The following is a 13662-nucleotide window of genomic DNA, read 5'->3' as shown; positions in this document are numbered from 1 at the left end:
GTGGGAGCTCTCAATGGTCTTTTATATAGTCCATTGAGTCAGAGTCTGCGTAGTTGATCGTGTGGATTTAATCTGCAGCTTGTACAGCTGGTGGGAAGGTTTTGGGTCTTCCACCTCTACATGTGGGTCATCCCCTAGTGTTTAGCTCCTGAGGCTTCCCTGGAGGGTGTGGGTTTGCTCCTGTGATGGCCAGGTGTGGAGGTGGTGCAACTGCTTGGATTGCAGGGGTTCCAGCAGCACCAGGTACTCAAGGGGGTTGGCAGCTAGGGCAGCAGGAAATATAGTGCTCTAGAAGGGTATGGAACCAGTATTGGCCAATATGCTCCTGTATTCTTGCCTGGAGAACACTCTCCCTGACAGAGAAGCCTGGCAGCCCACAATCTAGAGTCACAAAGAGTAGGACATGACCGAAGAGACCCTGCATGCATAGAGGCAAGACTCTTTTGCCTGTGGCAGCTCTACCCCACTGAGAGTTGAGCATGAAGGTGGCACAGCTGCTTGACTTGTGGGGACCCTGGTGGTGCCAAGTGTGCAGGGACACAGACTGCCTCCACTGCAGGAGTTATGGCCCTATCAGAGTCTGTTTTCAAGTCTCTCATAGCTGGCGATCAGAAGGCCTCTTTGGCCAGTCTTTCTCCATAGCTCCACACATTCAGGCACTTAGAGGGCTCCCTTGCCTGGAGTCCTTGTCTGTTGTTCAGTACATCAGGCACATAAAGGCCCCCCCCCCCCCCCGCCTGGTTGGGGTCCTACTTTGTAGATTGGCATGCCAGGCACTTAAAGGGCACCCTGCGTGGGGTCCTACTCTGTAGTTCAGTGCGTTAAGCGTTTGATGGGCCAACCTCTCTATTCTTCAGCTATCCATGCTGGTGTATGGGGAGAGAGAGGCTATGGATATGGCTCCACCCCATACACCTGACTCAGCAGTATTGCCTTGCTTCCATGGCTACCTGGCTTTCCTCGCCCTGGGTTTGCTCCACAACCCCTAAACTCCAGCTCCCAGCCGCTGTGCCTTCCAGGCCGCTGCGTTCCTGTCCAGAGTATGCATGGCTGAGGCAAGGATTGTCTGATTCTCATTCCATTTAGGCTGCCATAGATCAGCTGTTCTACTCTCAGGCTTAAATGTTTCTCCGCACTCAGACAATTGCCCTGCTGTGGGGATCAGACCCCTGCTTCAGTTCCCCCACCTGCTGAAAGCAGGTCCAGTCCTGCTAACACTCCTGTTTACCCCCCTAGTTCCTTTGACCTACTGAGTTTTGTGTGGTTCTATATATTCTTTTCCCTGGTCAGGTACTCCTGTCCACTCTCAGCTGGTGTTCTGCATGGACTTCTGTGTCTGAGGGTGTATTCCTGATTTATCCATGGAGAGAGATGTATTCCACCTCCACCTACTCCTCCTCCATCTTGTTCTCATGTCTCTGTTTTTTAATATGCTGCATAGGTTTGTCATAGCTTTTCTTTCAAGAAGCAAGCATCTTTTAATTTCATGGCTACAGTCACCATCTGCAGTGACTTTAGAGCCCAAGAAAATAAAGTCTGTTACTGTTTCCCCATCTCTTTACCATGAAGTGATGGGACCAGATACCATGATCTTTCTTTTTCTGAACATTGAGCTTTAAGCCAACTTTTTCACTCTCTTTCACTTTCATCAAGGGGCTTTTTTGGTTCCTTTTCACTTTCTTCCATAAGGGTGGTGTCATCTGCATATCTGAGGTTATTGATATTTCTCGCAGCAATCTTGATTTTAGCCTGTGCTTCATCCACCCCAGCATTTCACATGACATACTCTGAATATCAGTTAAATAAGCAGGGTGACAATATACAACCTTGACGTACTCCTTTCCCAATTTGTAATCAGTCCATTTTTCTATGTCCGGTTCTAACTGTTGTTTATTGACCTTCATACAGGTTTCTCAGGAGGCAGATGAGGTGGTCTGGTATTCCAATCTCTTTAAGAATTTTCCGTAGTTTGTTGTGATCTGCTTTGACGTAGTCAGGAAAGCAGAATTAGATGTTTTTCTGGAATTCACTTGCTTTTTCTTAGATCCAACAGATATTGGCAATTTGATCTCTGGTTCCTCTGCTGGTTCTAAATTCAGCTTAAACATGGAAGTTCTCAGGCATATTATTTACCTATTGCTATATAATAAAAAGACCTAGAAATAACTAGGAAAAGGTCTTGGGCAAAAAAAAAACAACAAAACCTGTTGCTGGGAAAGATTGAAAGCAGGAGAAGAGGGAAACAGAGGATGAGATGTTTGGCTGGCCCAATTCAATGGATGTGAACTTGGGCAAATTCAAGAAGGTGAGGAAAGGGAAGCCTGATGTGCTGCAGTCCAGGAGGTTGTGAAAATTTAGACACTCCTTGGTGACTGAACAGTAACAACAACAACACATAATGAACTGTCTTAAAACTCAGTGACTTCAAACAACTCTCACTCATTTAATCACATGCTATGGTTTGGCAGTTTTGTCCAGCCTAAGCTAGGTAATTCTTTTTTTTTTTTTTTTTGACTGGGGTGATTCACACATCTGTGGTCAGCTGCCAGATAGGATAGAGGCTGGCTGGTCTAAAATGGCTTTAGCTAGGATGACTTGAATAGGCTTGTTCACATGGTAGTTTCAAGATTCCAAGAATAAGTGTGGAAGCATGCAAAATCTTTTCTGGACCAGGCTCTAAAGTGGCTTGTTACATCCCCTGCATTTTATTGATCAAAGTCAGTCATAAAGCCAGCCCTGATTTAAGGAGTGGAGTAATAGTGGCAAAGCTATTATGCAAAGGGGAGTGGATACAGAAAAGACTATGGAATTATGGTCATTTTTGCAATTTGTTATGACCAACATTTTTGTAACTGTGATGCCATAGGTTTAATTTCATGGTTTCACTGGGAAGAGTTTAAGTGTCTAAGTCACAGAGTCTTTCTTTTTGGCACATCTGGGCATATGCGTACATACACCAAATTCTGGTATGGATGCATATCAACTGGTGATGAAAATTCAACAAGATATACAGTTTAGCAGAAAACAGTTTGGCAATTGTTTATAAAAACTTAATTATATACATATTGCATAAAATTATAATATATATATATATATATACACCATATAATTCAGTAATTCTACTAATAGGTAGAGGGGCTTTCTAGGTGGCACTAGTGGCAAAGAACCCACCTGCCAGTGAAGGAAATGTAAAGAGATGTGAGTTAAATCCCTGGGTCAATAAGATACCCTGGAGGACGGCACAGCAACCCACTGCAGTATTCTTGCCTGGAAAATTCCATGGACAGAGGAGCCTGGAGGGCTACAGTCCATAGGGTTGCAGAGAGTTGGACACTACTGAGGTGACTTAGCACACCTGTACACAATGAAAACTTCTGTTCTTACTGAAATATTTGTTCCACCTTTCGTAGAATATCTTCTATATTGAGTAAACTAAATTTTACAACTTAAAACCAAGATCATAACTAATCTCTCACAAGTTCAATAAATTGTTCAATAGACAGCTTTTTGTGTAGTGATTGAAGGTCCAGAATATTTTCCATTAAGGCCTTTGATTTCTTGACCATGACTTTTGCATCTCAGTTGTTGTTGTTCAGTCACTCAATCATGTCCGACTTTTTGTGACCTCGTGGACCATAGCAGGCCAGGCTTCCCTGTCCTTCACCATATCCCAGAGCTTGCTCAAACTGATGCATCTCAGTAGCAGATGTAAAAATAGAGTAAAATGAATTTACCAATTAAAAAAAAACTTTTCAATAATTTATTATGTATTATAAAAGCAAAGCGGAGAAGGCAATGGCAACCCACTCCAGTACTCCTGCCTGGAAAATCCTATGGGTAGAGGAGCCTGGTAGGCTGCAGTCCATGGGGTCGGGAAGAGTTGGACATGACTGAGCGACTTCACTTTCACTTTTCACTTTCCTGTGTTGGAGAAGGCAATGGCACCCCATTCCAGTGTTCTTGCCTGGAGAATCCCAGGGACAGCAGAGCCTGGTGGGCTGCCATCTATGGGGTCGCACAGAGTCGGACAAGACTGAAACGACTTAGCGGCAGCATAGAAGCAAAGTCAGAAATTCTGTGAATGAAATTTGCTTTATAAAGAATAAGAAAAGAACTTGGTGGTATATTCTAAATCAAACCCCACGTAGTCCATGCCAGTAGCCAATTGACCCCAGAAGTCAATGGTTGCATTAAATGAAAACCAGTAAATTTATTTTAGAAAAATATGGGAGAAAAAATATGATGGAACAAAAAGAAAATAGAATATTGAGCTAGGTTCATCAACTAAACAGGTTTTTTTTTTTTTTTTTTTTTTTTTTTTTACAGTTGGCCCTGAGTATTTGCATTTATGCTTATTATGACACTATTTAAAATTGGTTATAAAGATATTATTGATGAAATAACAGAAGACATATCTATGTAGCTAAAATTACTAGGTCAGAGATCACTGGTCAATATTACCTCATTGAGTAGATTCTTTTGCCTCACTCAAGGAGGATGGTATAACACTTTTTACACATTCCTTTTCCAGAAAATAATCTGTATAATTTACAACAAAGGGATTCAATGAAAGCATTTTTTTTTTTTTAATTTTGTCATGCAACCTTTTGCTTGAGATATGTGATTGTTGGCCTTTCCAGGTGGCTCAGTGGTAAATCCACCTGCAATGCAGAAGACATGGGTTCGATTCCTGGGTCAGGAAGATCCTCTGAAGGAAGAAATGGCAACCCACTCCAGTATTCTTGCCTAGAGAAGCCCATGGCTAGTGGAGCCTGGCAGGCCACAGTCCATGGGGTTGAAACGAGTTGGACACGACTGAGCATGAGTATGAGCAAGTGCTTGTTACTTTGAATTAGTGCTGTCAAGAGAGTGGAGAAAGTCTGATTTCTGGGAATTGTATTAAGAAAGAAAAACTTGTAATCAGAGGTCCTCATAGTTCATCATTTTGAGTTTAGAGGAAAAATAAGTTCTGAAGATGTAATGTACAACATAGTGACTGTAGTTAATAATCCTGTAGTGTAGATTTGAAAGTTGCTAAGAGAGTAGATGTGGGTTCAATCCCTGCATCAGGAAAATCCCCTGGAGAAAAAAATGGTAACCCACTCCAGTATTCTTGCCTGGAGAATTCCACGGACAGAGAAGCCTGGCAGGCTACAGTCCATGGGGTCACAAAGAGTCAGACATGACTGAGCAACTAACACTACACTAAGATAGTAGATATGAGTTCTCATCACAAGAAGGAAAATTTGTAACTGTATGAGGTGATGATGTTAACTAAATTTATTGTGGTAATCGTTTAGCAATATATACATGTATCAATCATGTTGTACACCTTAAACTAATGGATAATTATGTGTTAATTATACCTTAATAAAGCTAGAAAAAATATTCCCCAAAAAGGAATGTTTACATCATGGGAGAAAGTAGGTCATGTTCTTAAGATCTGAGCATGGATCAATTTGCTATTTCCTACTCTGAAGCATGGAGAATATCTGCTGCTTAAAAGTAGGAAATATTTCAAGGACACGGACTTCACTGGCAGAAAGCTGAAGAAACATGTAATTTCTGATTTTACATGTTTTTATATTGAGTAGAAAATAAAAGGAATTTTTATCAAATATTTTTAAGTATCCTTTGAAATGAAAAAAGTATTGTTCTACATAAATGATTTAATATTATGGATAATATTTGGGAATTTTCTAATATTAATCCAATGTTAGATGTTGAAGTAAACCCCATATGGTCAGGGTATATTGTTTTATCAGTACCTGGGCACTAGGATTTTGTTTACAAATTTTGCTTGTGTATACACAAGTGAGGTAAATCCATAATTTTTATTTTTTATAATGTCTTTGCCAAGTTTTATGTCATTATTCTGGCCTCATGGAATGAATTGGGGCATACTGTCTTTTTTCTCTGGTCTCTGGAAAATATTTCAAAAGTTGGATTCATGAGTTTCTTAAAAATTGGTCAGATTTGGCTACCAAACTCTTATACTTTTGTGCAAAGAGTTTCAATTAGGACTCAAATTCTTTTTTTTTTTTTAAATTTTATTTTATTTTTAAACTTTACATAATTGTATTAGTTTTGCCAAATATCAAAATGAATCCACCACAGGTATACCTGTGTTCCCCATCCTGAACCCTCCTCCCTCCTCCCTCCCCATACCATCCCTCTGGGTCGTCCCAGTGCACTAGCCCCAAGCATCCAGTATCGTGCATCGAACCTGGACTGGCATCTCGTTTCATACATGATATTTTACATGTTTCAATGCCATTCTCCCAAATCTTCCCACCCTCTCCCTCTCCCACAGAGTCTATAAGACTGTTCTATACATCAGTGTCTCTTTTGCTGTCTCGTATACAGGGTTATTGTTACCATCTTTCTAAATTCCATATATATGCGTTAGTATACTGTATTGGTGTTTTTCCTTCTGGCTTACTTCACTCTGTATAATAGGCTCCAGTTTCATCCACCTCATTAGAACTGATACAAATGTATTATTTTTAATGGCTGAGTAATACTCCATTGTGTATATGTACCATAGCTTTCTTATCCATTCATCTGCTGATGGACATCTAGGTTGCTTCCATGTCCTGGCTATTATAAACAGTGCTGCGATGAACATTGGGGTACACGTGTCTCTTTCCCTTCTGGTTTCCTTGGTGTGTATGCCAAGCAGTGGGATTGCTGGATTATAAGGCAGTTCTATTTCCAGTTTTTTAAGGAATCTCCACACTGTTCTCAGGACTCAAATTCTTAATAGAGGACCAATTCATGCTTTCTGTTTCCTCTGGTGATATGTTGGTAAATTACATTTTATAGGAGTTTCCAGTTACTCCAAGTTTTCCAAATTTTGTCATAAAATTCATATTAGCATTCTTATTTTTGAGATGAACGCTGAGATGCGCCACTGAGATTCCTTTTCAGGGCTGAAGAACTTGACTAAGTTGTTGCCATGAGATAACTGATAGGGCCCACATGGGGTCTCAATGATAAGATGGCTCATTATGTCCACCTCACAAACAAAGAATAAAATCACAGTGATCCATGAGACTGATCAAATTTCCCAAATGGCATTCTGTTTTCTCACTGGCGCCTATCTTCTCAAAGCTGCAAGACCACCAGATTCCAGACCTCCAGCTATGTGACTACAGGACTCAACTACAGGCAAAAATTAACCATCCCTTCAGAGAATTTTTCATTGGTGGGGTATAAGAAGGACCCCGTCAGAAAGGGAGGACGCTGGTTCTCCTTAATAGCTAGTCACCCTCTCTTTTCCCTCTAATAAATTTCCCTTTTCTTGCTTGACTGCCTGGCTCGCTGTCTTTTTCTCTGCACTTGCCTTACGATAACCAAGCAGTCAGCCTATTCCAGAACTGACTAAGTAGAGAAGAGATGCTTTGTCCAAGGTCGTGTTTCCTTTGTGCAACAGCCTGAATCCACTAACTGATTAGCTAATGTATATAAAAGCATGTCCCCTCACCTGAACTGGAGACCTTATTAGGGAGTCATTCTGGCTTCAGGTGTCCCCACAAGGTACTTGAGGCCGTTGTTGAAACTGCACAGAATCCCAATTCTTAGCCCAATTCTGCTTTATTCCTTTCCCTTCCATAGGTAATAATCCTAAGAACACTCTCTAATAGATTCCCCCATGGATTAGTCAACATCTTAGAGTTTACTCCTTAGTGTATCCAATCTTCAGAATTTGCTGCCAAAAAGAAAGGAGATGCTAAAATGAGATTTGTAAGCTAGATAATCTACTAGTTATTTGCCTGGCATCAAGACTAATCACTGGAGGTTCATTTGCTTAGTAGTCTGAAGAATTATGAGATATCCCCATATCTTATACTTTCTACAACTAAAAATGAAGCACAGTGACTGATAACTCTCTGAGGTATGGAGGCATTATGTTACACATCCAGAAATAGTGCTTCAGATTATATGCTGGGTGGTATGAAAGTTCATAGCTCTGAGCAGAACTTAGAGCTGAAAGGGCTCTATAAATTCAGACTACTGTGTAAGCAACCTTCATGCTTGGACCCTATGGCATAGTCCATTAGAAATATAATGGTGGGATTAGACCCTGTATGGAGCTGATAGCAAGCCACAAAGATCATGAAGAAAATCCATGGGCTCCAGGATATCTACAGCAGAAAAGTTAGATACCTTAAATAAACAAATAAAAAAAAACTTCCTGTTATTGGATTCTAATGGATATGAGGTGTCTCCATCTGACTATGGACTAGAAAGTAACCATGAAGACAAATTGCTAATCATGATCTAGATTCTTTCAGATGTCATCAAGTCATATGATCAAGAATGTCCAGCAGAAATCATTGTAAGATGAAAGTTGTACATCCAGGGTAAAGTATTAACAGGGCAAGATGGCACAAATAAGATACACGATCAGGTAACTTAGGTCCTCATGTCACCTCTCTCCTAACTCCAGATGGACTGAAGCCTTAAAATGTCAAAAGCAAAACTCTGACATTTTGAAAGAAAACAAAAGCAAGCATTTTCCTGATCTGGGGTTAGGAAGAACTTCTAAGATGCAAATACAAAATGTCTCTACAAGATTGACACGTAACTATTTTAATAAGAACTTTTGATTATGAAAAGATGCTTTGAAAAAAGTGAAAAGTCATAAACTGTGAGAACATGTTTACAACATGTGACTAACGACACTATTATTGGCTTCTGCAGTGATAAAGAATTTGCCTGCCAGTGCAGGAGATGCAAGAGATGCGGTTCAATCCCTGGTTGGGGAAGATCCCCTGGAGCAGGAAATGGCAACCCACTCCAGTATTCTTGCCTAGAATATTCCATGGACAGAGGAGCCAGGTGGACTATAATCCATGGGGTTGCAGAGTCATACACGACTGAGTGAGCACATGTACACACACTATTATTAAGACTACATAAGAAATTTTAAAAATCAATAAAGAAAAACAACAATCCCAAAGAAAAGTAGGCAAAACACATGAAAAGACATTTCATAGAAGAGAAAACCTGTTTGGCCCCAAATTGTGAAAGACTCAAACCTCATTAGTGATCATGGAAATGAAAACAAAAAGATGGCATTCTGTTGGCAAAAAAACACAAGTCTGACAATACCTAAACATTTGGAGAAAATGAGGAACAAACAATTTCTTTACCTGTGGCTGATGGGAGAATAAATTTGTTCAATCATCTTTGAAAATAGTTTGGCAGTGCCTTATAAGGTGAACATTGTATTTCCTACAACTTAGCAACTCTTTTTCTAGGCATATCCAAGATGAACTTTTGTATGGGTGCACATGGAAAGATGCACAAATATGTCTAAGCAATGTAGTTATTTTAATTGCAAACATTGGAAAAAAACCTTCAACTGTCCGTCAAGAAATAGGAAATAAATTATAATAGAGCTATGAAGTGAAATGATAAATTATGATTATATAGATGAAGTTATATGAATTTTAACTATGCAACTTTCAGTGAAAATGAGAAGTCTTTGAATATTTTAACCATAATAATATCCATTTTATAAAGTTTTAAAGCAAACCCAGCTTAAACAATTTATTGTTTTATTTAGACACACATGTATATCTGACAAAAATTTTAAGACATAAGATATAATAAAAAAAAAATAGACTACTAAAGAGGCAGATACAGGAGAAGGAAGAAACTTGTGGGGATAGTTATTTACTTTCAGACATCTTTGCTGGGGTGGTGAGTTCACAGATACTCATATTAATATATGTATTTATATATTAGATAATGTATTACTGTATACAGAAAATAAGTCATTTTTATTGTTTTTCTTATTTAATAATAACAACTTGTTTAATAATAACAAACTTATTTTTTTAAAAAAACTCTGTGGACAGAGGAGCCTGGCAGGCTACAGTCCATGGGGTTACAAAGAACTGGACACGATTGAGAGACTAACACTTTGTGATCAATCTAATTTTGTGCAATGAAGGCCCATTGTAAGAAAAAGGAAAGAAAGAAATTAAAAAACTTGTTGCCTATTATCCAATTGATATCTGAGTCATTCAGTTATATGTGTTTATATTTAATGACTATATATAGTCGTTCAGTTACTACTTTATTGAATTTTAATGCTTAATTTAAGATTCTTTTAAGGATGAGAGGATGCTCTGAACTTTGGCCAAAACTTCCCAAATAAAAATGACCTTTGATCTAAATCATTAACTTCCTTGAGCAAGTGTGCTAATATATGAAATCTGTGGTTGTAGCAGATCCTTTCTAAGAGTGTGGCTTTCTCTAAAATACTGAGTCTAACACTCCAGACATTACTTTCTTGATACTTTGTCTTTTTAAATATGTTTTAAGTTATTTAAATTCATCACTATATCTGATACTGAAGAGTATGATCTCTGGAGCCTGACTTCCTAAGTTTAAATTCTGATTCTGTCAATTATTAGTCGAGTGGCCTTGGACAAGTAATTTAACTTCAATATGTCTAAGATTCCTTTTCTACAAAATGGGAAAAATATTTTAGTTTCTGAGAAATAACCTGGATACTATATAAAAAAAGTAACACTTCATATAGACTTTGTAAATATTAGCTATGATTACAACAGTAATCATTTTATTATATAGGTTTATTTAAAAATGTCCTTTTGCACATGACACCAATGCCTTATTTATGTATCCCTTTCGCTTTTTCAAAAGAATAAAAGATAGTTTATTGAATGTTTTACAATGTTAATTGTATTAGTTGCCCCCTTTATTGTTTTAAGTATTCTCTATTTGTTAAATATGTGTCATTTTTTTTTGATTTTAAGTTATTTATTATTATCATTGTTTTCATTCATAGACTTTGAGCTTTTGAAGCCAGGGATTGCAAATTATTCATCTTTGCATTCTGTAACACATTTCCCTTTATTTCCATTCCCCCACACTCCCAGAGGTTGGTGATGATTGTCCCACAGACATTCAATATTGTATAATAATGGTTTTTCAAAGGTGTGGTTACCATACTCAGTGGATTCAAAATTCCTATAGCTTAACTTCAAATTAAGAGTTTTGTTTTAGTAACACCCAGATTTGTTTGTAATGGTTTTCTTAGAGATGCCCATACTTCTGTAAGTCTTTTATTTGCAGTAGCATTGAATGATTCTTTCTTGGAATGATATGAGATTGTTCCAAGGTTTATTTCCCAGACAACACTTGACATCATGAAATTTTGTATTTTATAGACTTTGTTTTTATACTCACCCATCCTCAAGTTCACCTGTCTGTTTTTTTGTTTGTTTTTTTTTTTTTAAGTTTTTTTTTTTATTATTTTTAAACTTTACATAATTGTATTAGTTTTGCCAAATATCAAAATGAATCCACCACAGGTATACATGTGTTCCCCATCCTGAACCCTCCTCCCTCCTCCCTCCCCATACCATCCCTCTGGGTTGTCCCAGTGCACTAGCCCCAAGCATCCAGTATCGTGCATCGAACCTGGACTGGCATCTCGTTTCATACATGATATTTTACATGTTTCAATGCCATTCTCCCAAATCTTCCCACCCTCTCCCTCTCCCATAGAGTCCATAAGACTGTTCTATACATCAGTGTCTCTTTTGCTGTCTCGTACACAGGGTTATTGTTACCATCTTTCTAAATTCCATATATATGCGTTAGTATACTGTATTGGTGTTTTTCCTTCTGGCTTACTTCACTCTGTATAATAGGCTCCAGTTTCATCCACCTCATTAGAACTGATTCAAATGTTTTCTTTTTAATGGCTGAGTAATACTCCATTGTGTATATGTACCATAGCTTTCTTATGTGTCATTTTTAACTTTGATTCTCTGTGGCTACGAATCCCTTTCCTTTTCCATTTCTTTACATGGTGTAAATCTTCTCAGTTCCCATCTGGCTGTCTGAAGGTTTTTTTTTTTTTTTTTTTTCCAAATTGAAGTTTAGTTGATATATAGCACTGAAGTTCTGAAAGTAAACCCATTGAAGTTTGCTAAGTCCTTTTGCTTTTTATACTTTTGGGATTTTCCTCATTGATGTAATATATTGTGAGCTGACAGTTTGTTGCAATCGTGTTTATTTTTCTATTAATTGCTGATGTTTTCATTAAAAGAGGATGGGCAAATTGAATGAGCTTGTGAAGCATTTGATTTTGTTTGTCCTTTATACCTCCTCTTACGAAGAAAAATTTTAGCACACTTCTCCTTTCAGTCTTACAAGATTTTGGTAAAATGCCAAAATGCTTTACAGTGAAATATGAAAGAGTTAGAGCATTGAAGAAGATAACATTTCACCATTGAAGAAGATAACATTTATAAATCTTTGTGCTTTACTTTTTAAAGTTTTCAGAAACCCAGAGTGGCAGCATTGATTTTGCTTAGTTACAACACAGTGATGTGTTTCTTTTCCTGTTAGGAATTGGTAGTATTATAACTCCAGGGATAACGTGGTAAAATAAGAATTAGAGAAATCAAGTCAATCTCCCAAATGAATTTACATGCCATATGCTCAACATTTTGGTCAAAATATATGATTTAAAAAACCCTGAAAATTGTATCTCAAATTTATGCAAATAAACTCTCATAAAAGTGAGTAAATGCAAAATAGAAAACATACATTTTTGGAATTCTTTCGTTTTGAGATAAATATTGAAGTATCAGTTCTAGTACTTCAGAATTAGAAAGCAAACAAATTATCAAGTATAGACTTTTGCTTAACATTCAGTGCAGGAGACGGAATTTGGTGCTCTCCAGAGTACCCAACCTCTGAGGGATGGATGTATGTAGTTATAAATTCAGGGTTATTTGAGTTCAAGGGAGACTTTACTGCAGACAAATAGTAGGATTCTGCCATTCCTATTAAGAGCTGGGTGTGGAGAAGGATCTTGCCCAAATGAGTTGTAAGTACACTGACTGAGAAATGAAAGGGAGTACAGAGAATCCTGGAGGTAAGCAGGACTGAGTGGCATACACATTGGTGGAGACATTTTGTGTGTGCTTAGTCACTTTATTATTCAGAAACAGGGACCTTCTATAGATAAGCTGGGGGAGTCAACAAGTAATGACCAACCTCTAACCCTTAAAGAGGAAAAGATAAACTGGATAATACATTCCTATTGATGTCCTCCGTTTTGATGCCAAATGACTCAGGCTGAAAAGAATTAAGGGAATGTATCTGAATAAATATCCTTTCATTGTATCCTCAAACTTATCCATTAAAAGAGTAAACAAAGTAGGTAAAATAATTTTTACATTCTATTTACACATACGTACAAAATATTATAATTTCAAATGATAATCAGTATAACATTATTACTGAAATATTTTGCCTCCATAGTTTGTACTGTCTTTGAAGTCTTATGTACAAGACTTGCAATACATTCCAATGTTCATTAGCACATTTCAAATGTTCAAGAACCATATGTAATAACCAACCACTATGTTGAACAGCTTATCTCTAGGAAATAATCGGCCCATCACCTATCATTTTATATGTAGAATGTATGACACAAAGAGGTAAAGAGATTTTGCTACTACGACTATTAGCTAGTCACTGGTTTAGGCAGGGTTGCTAAGCACCTAGTCTTTCTGTACAGCACAGCTAATTAAACACATGATGAATTGAAGAGATTTTGTATTTTGTCCTTATATGTTTGCCTTGATAAAGTAAAAACACTTTTTT

The sequence above is a fragment of the Bos grunniens genome, chromosome 5 (genome assembly GCF_055505025.1).
Source record: "Bos grunniens cultivar Pamir isolate PY7600 chromosome 5, Bosgru_T2T1.0, whole genome shotgun sequence".
In the NCBI taxonomy this organism is placed as follows: domain Eukaryota; kingdom Metazoa; phylum Chordata; class Mammalia; order Artiodactyla; family Bovidae; genus Bos; species Bos grunniens.
This window is presented reverse-complemented; position numbering follows the sequence as displayed.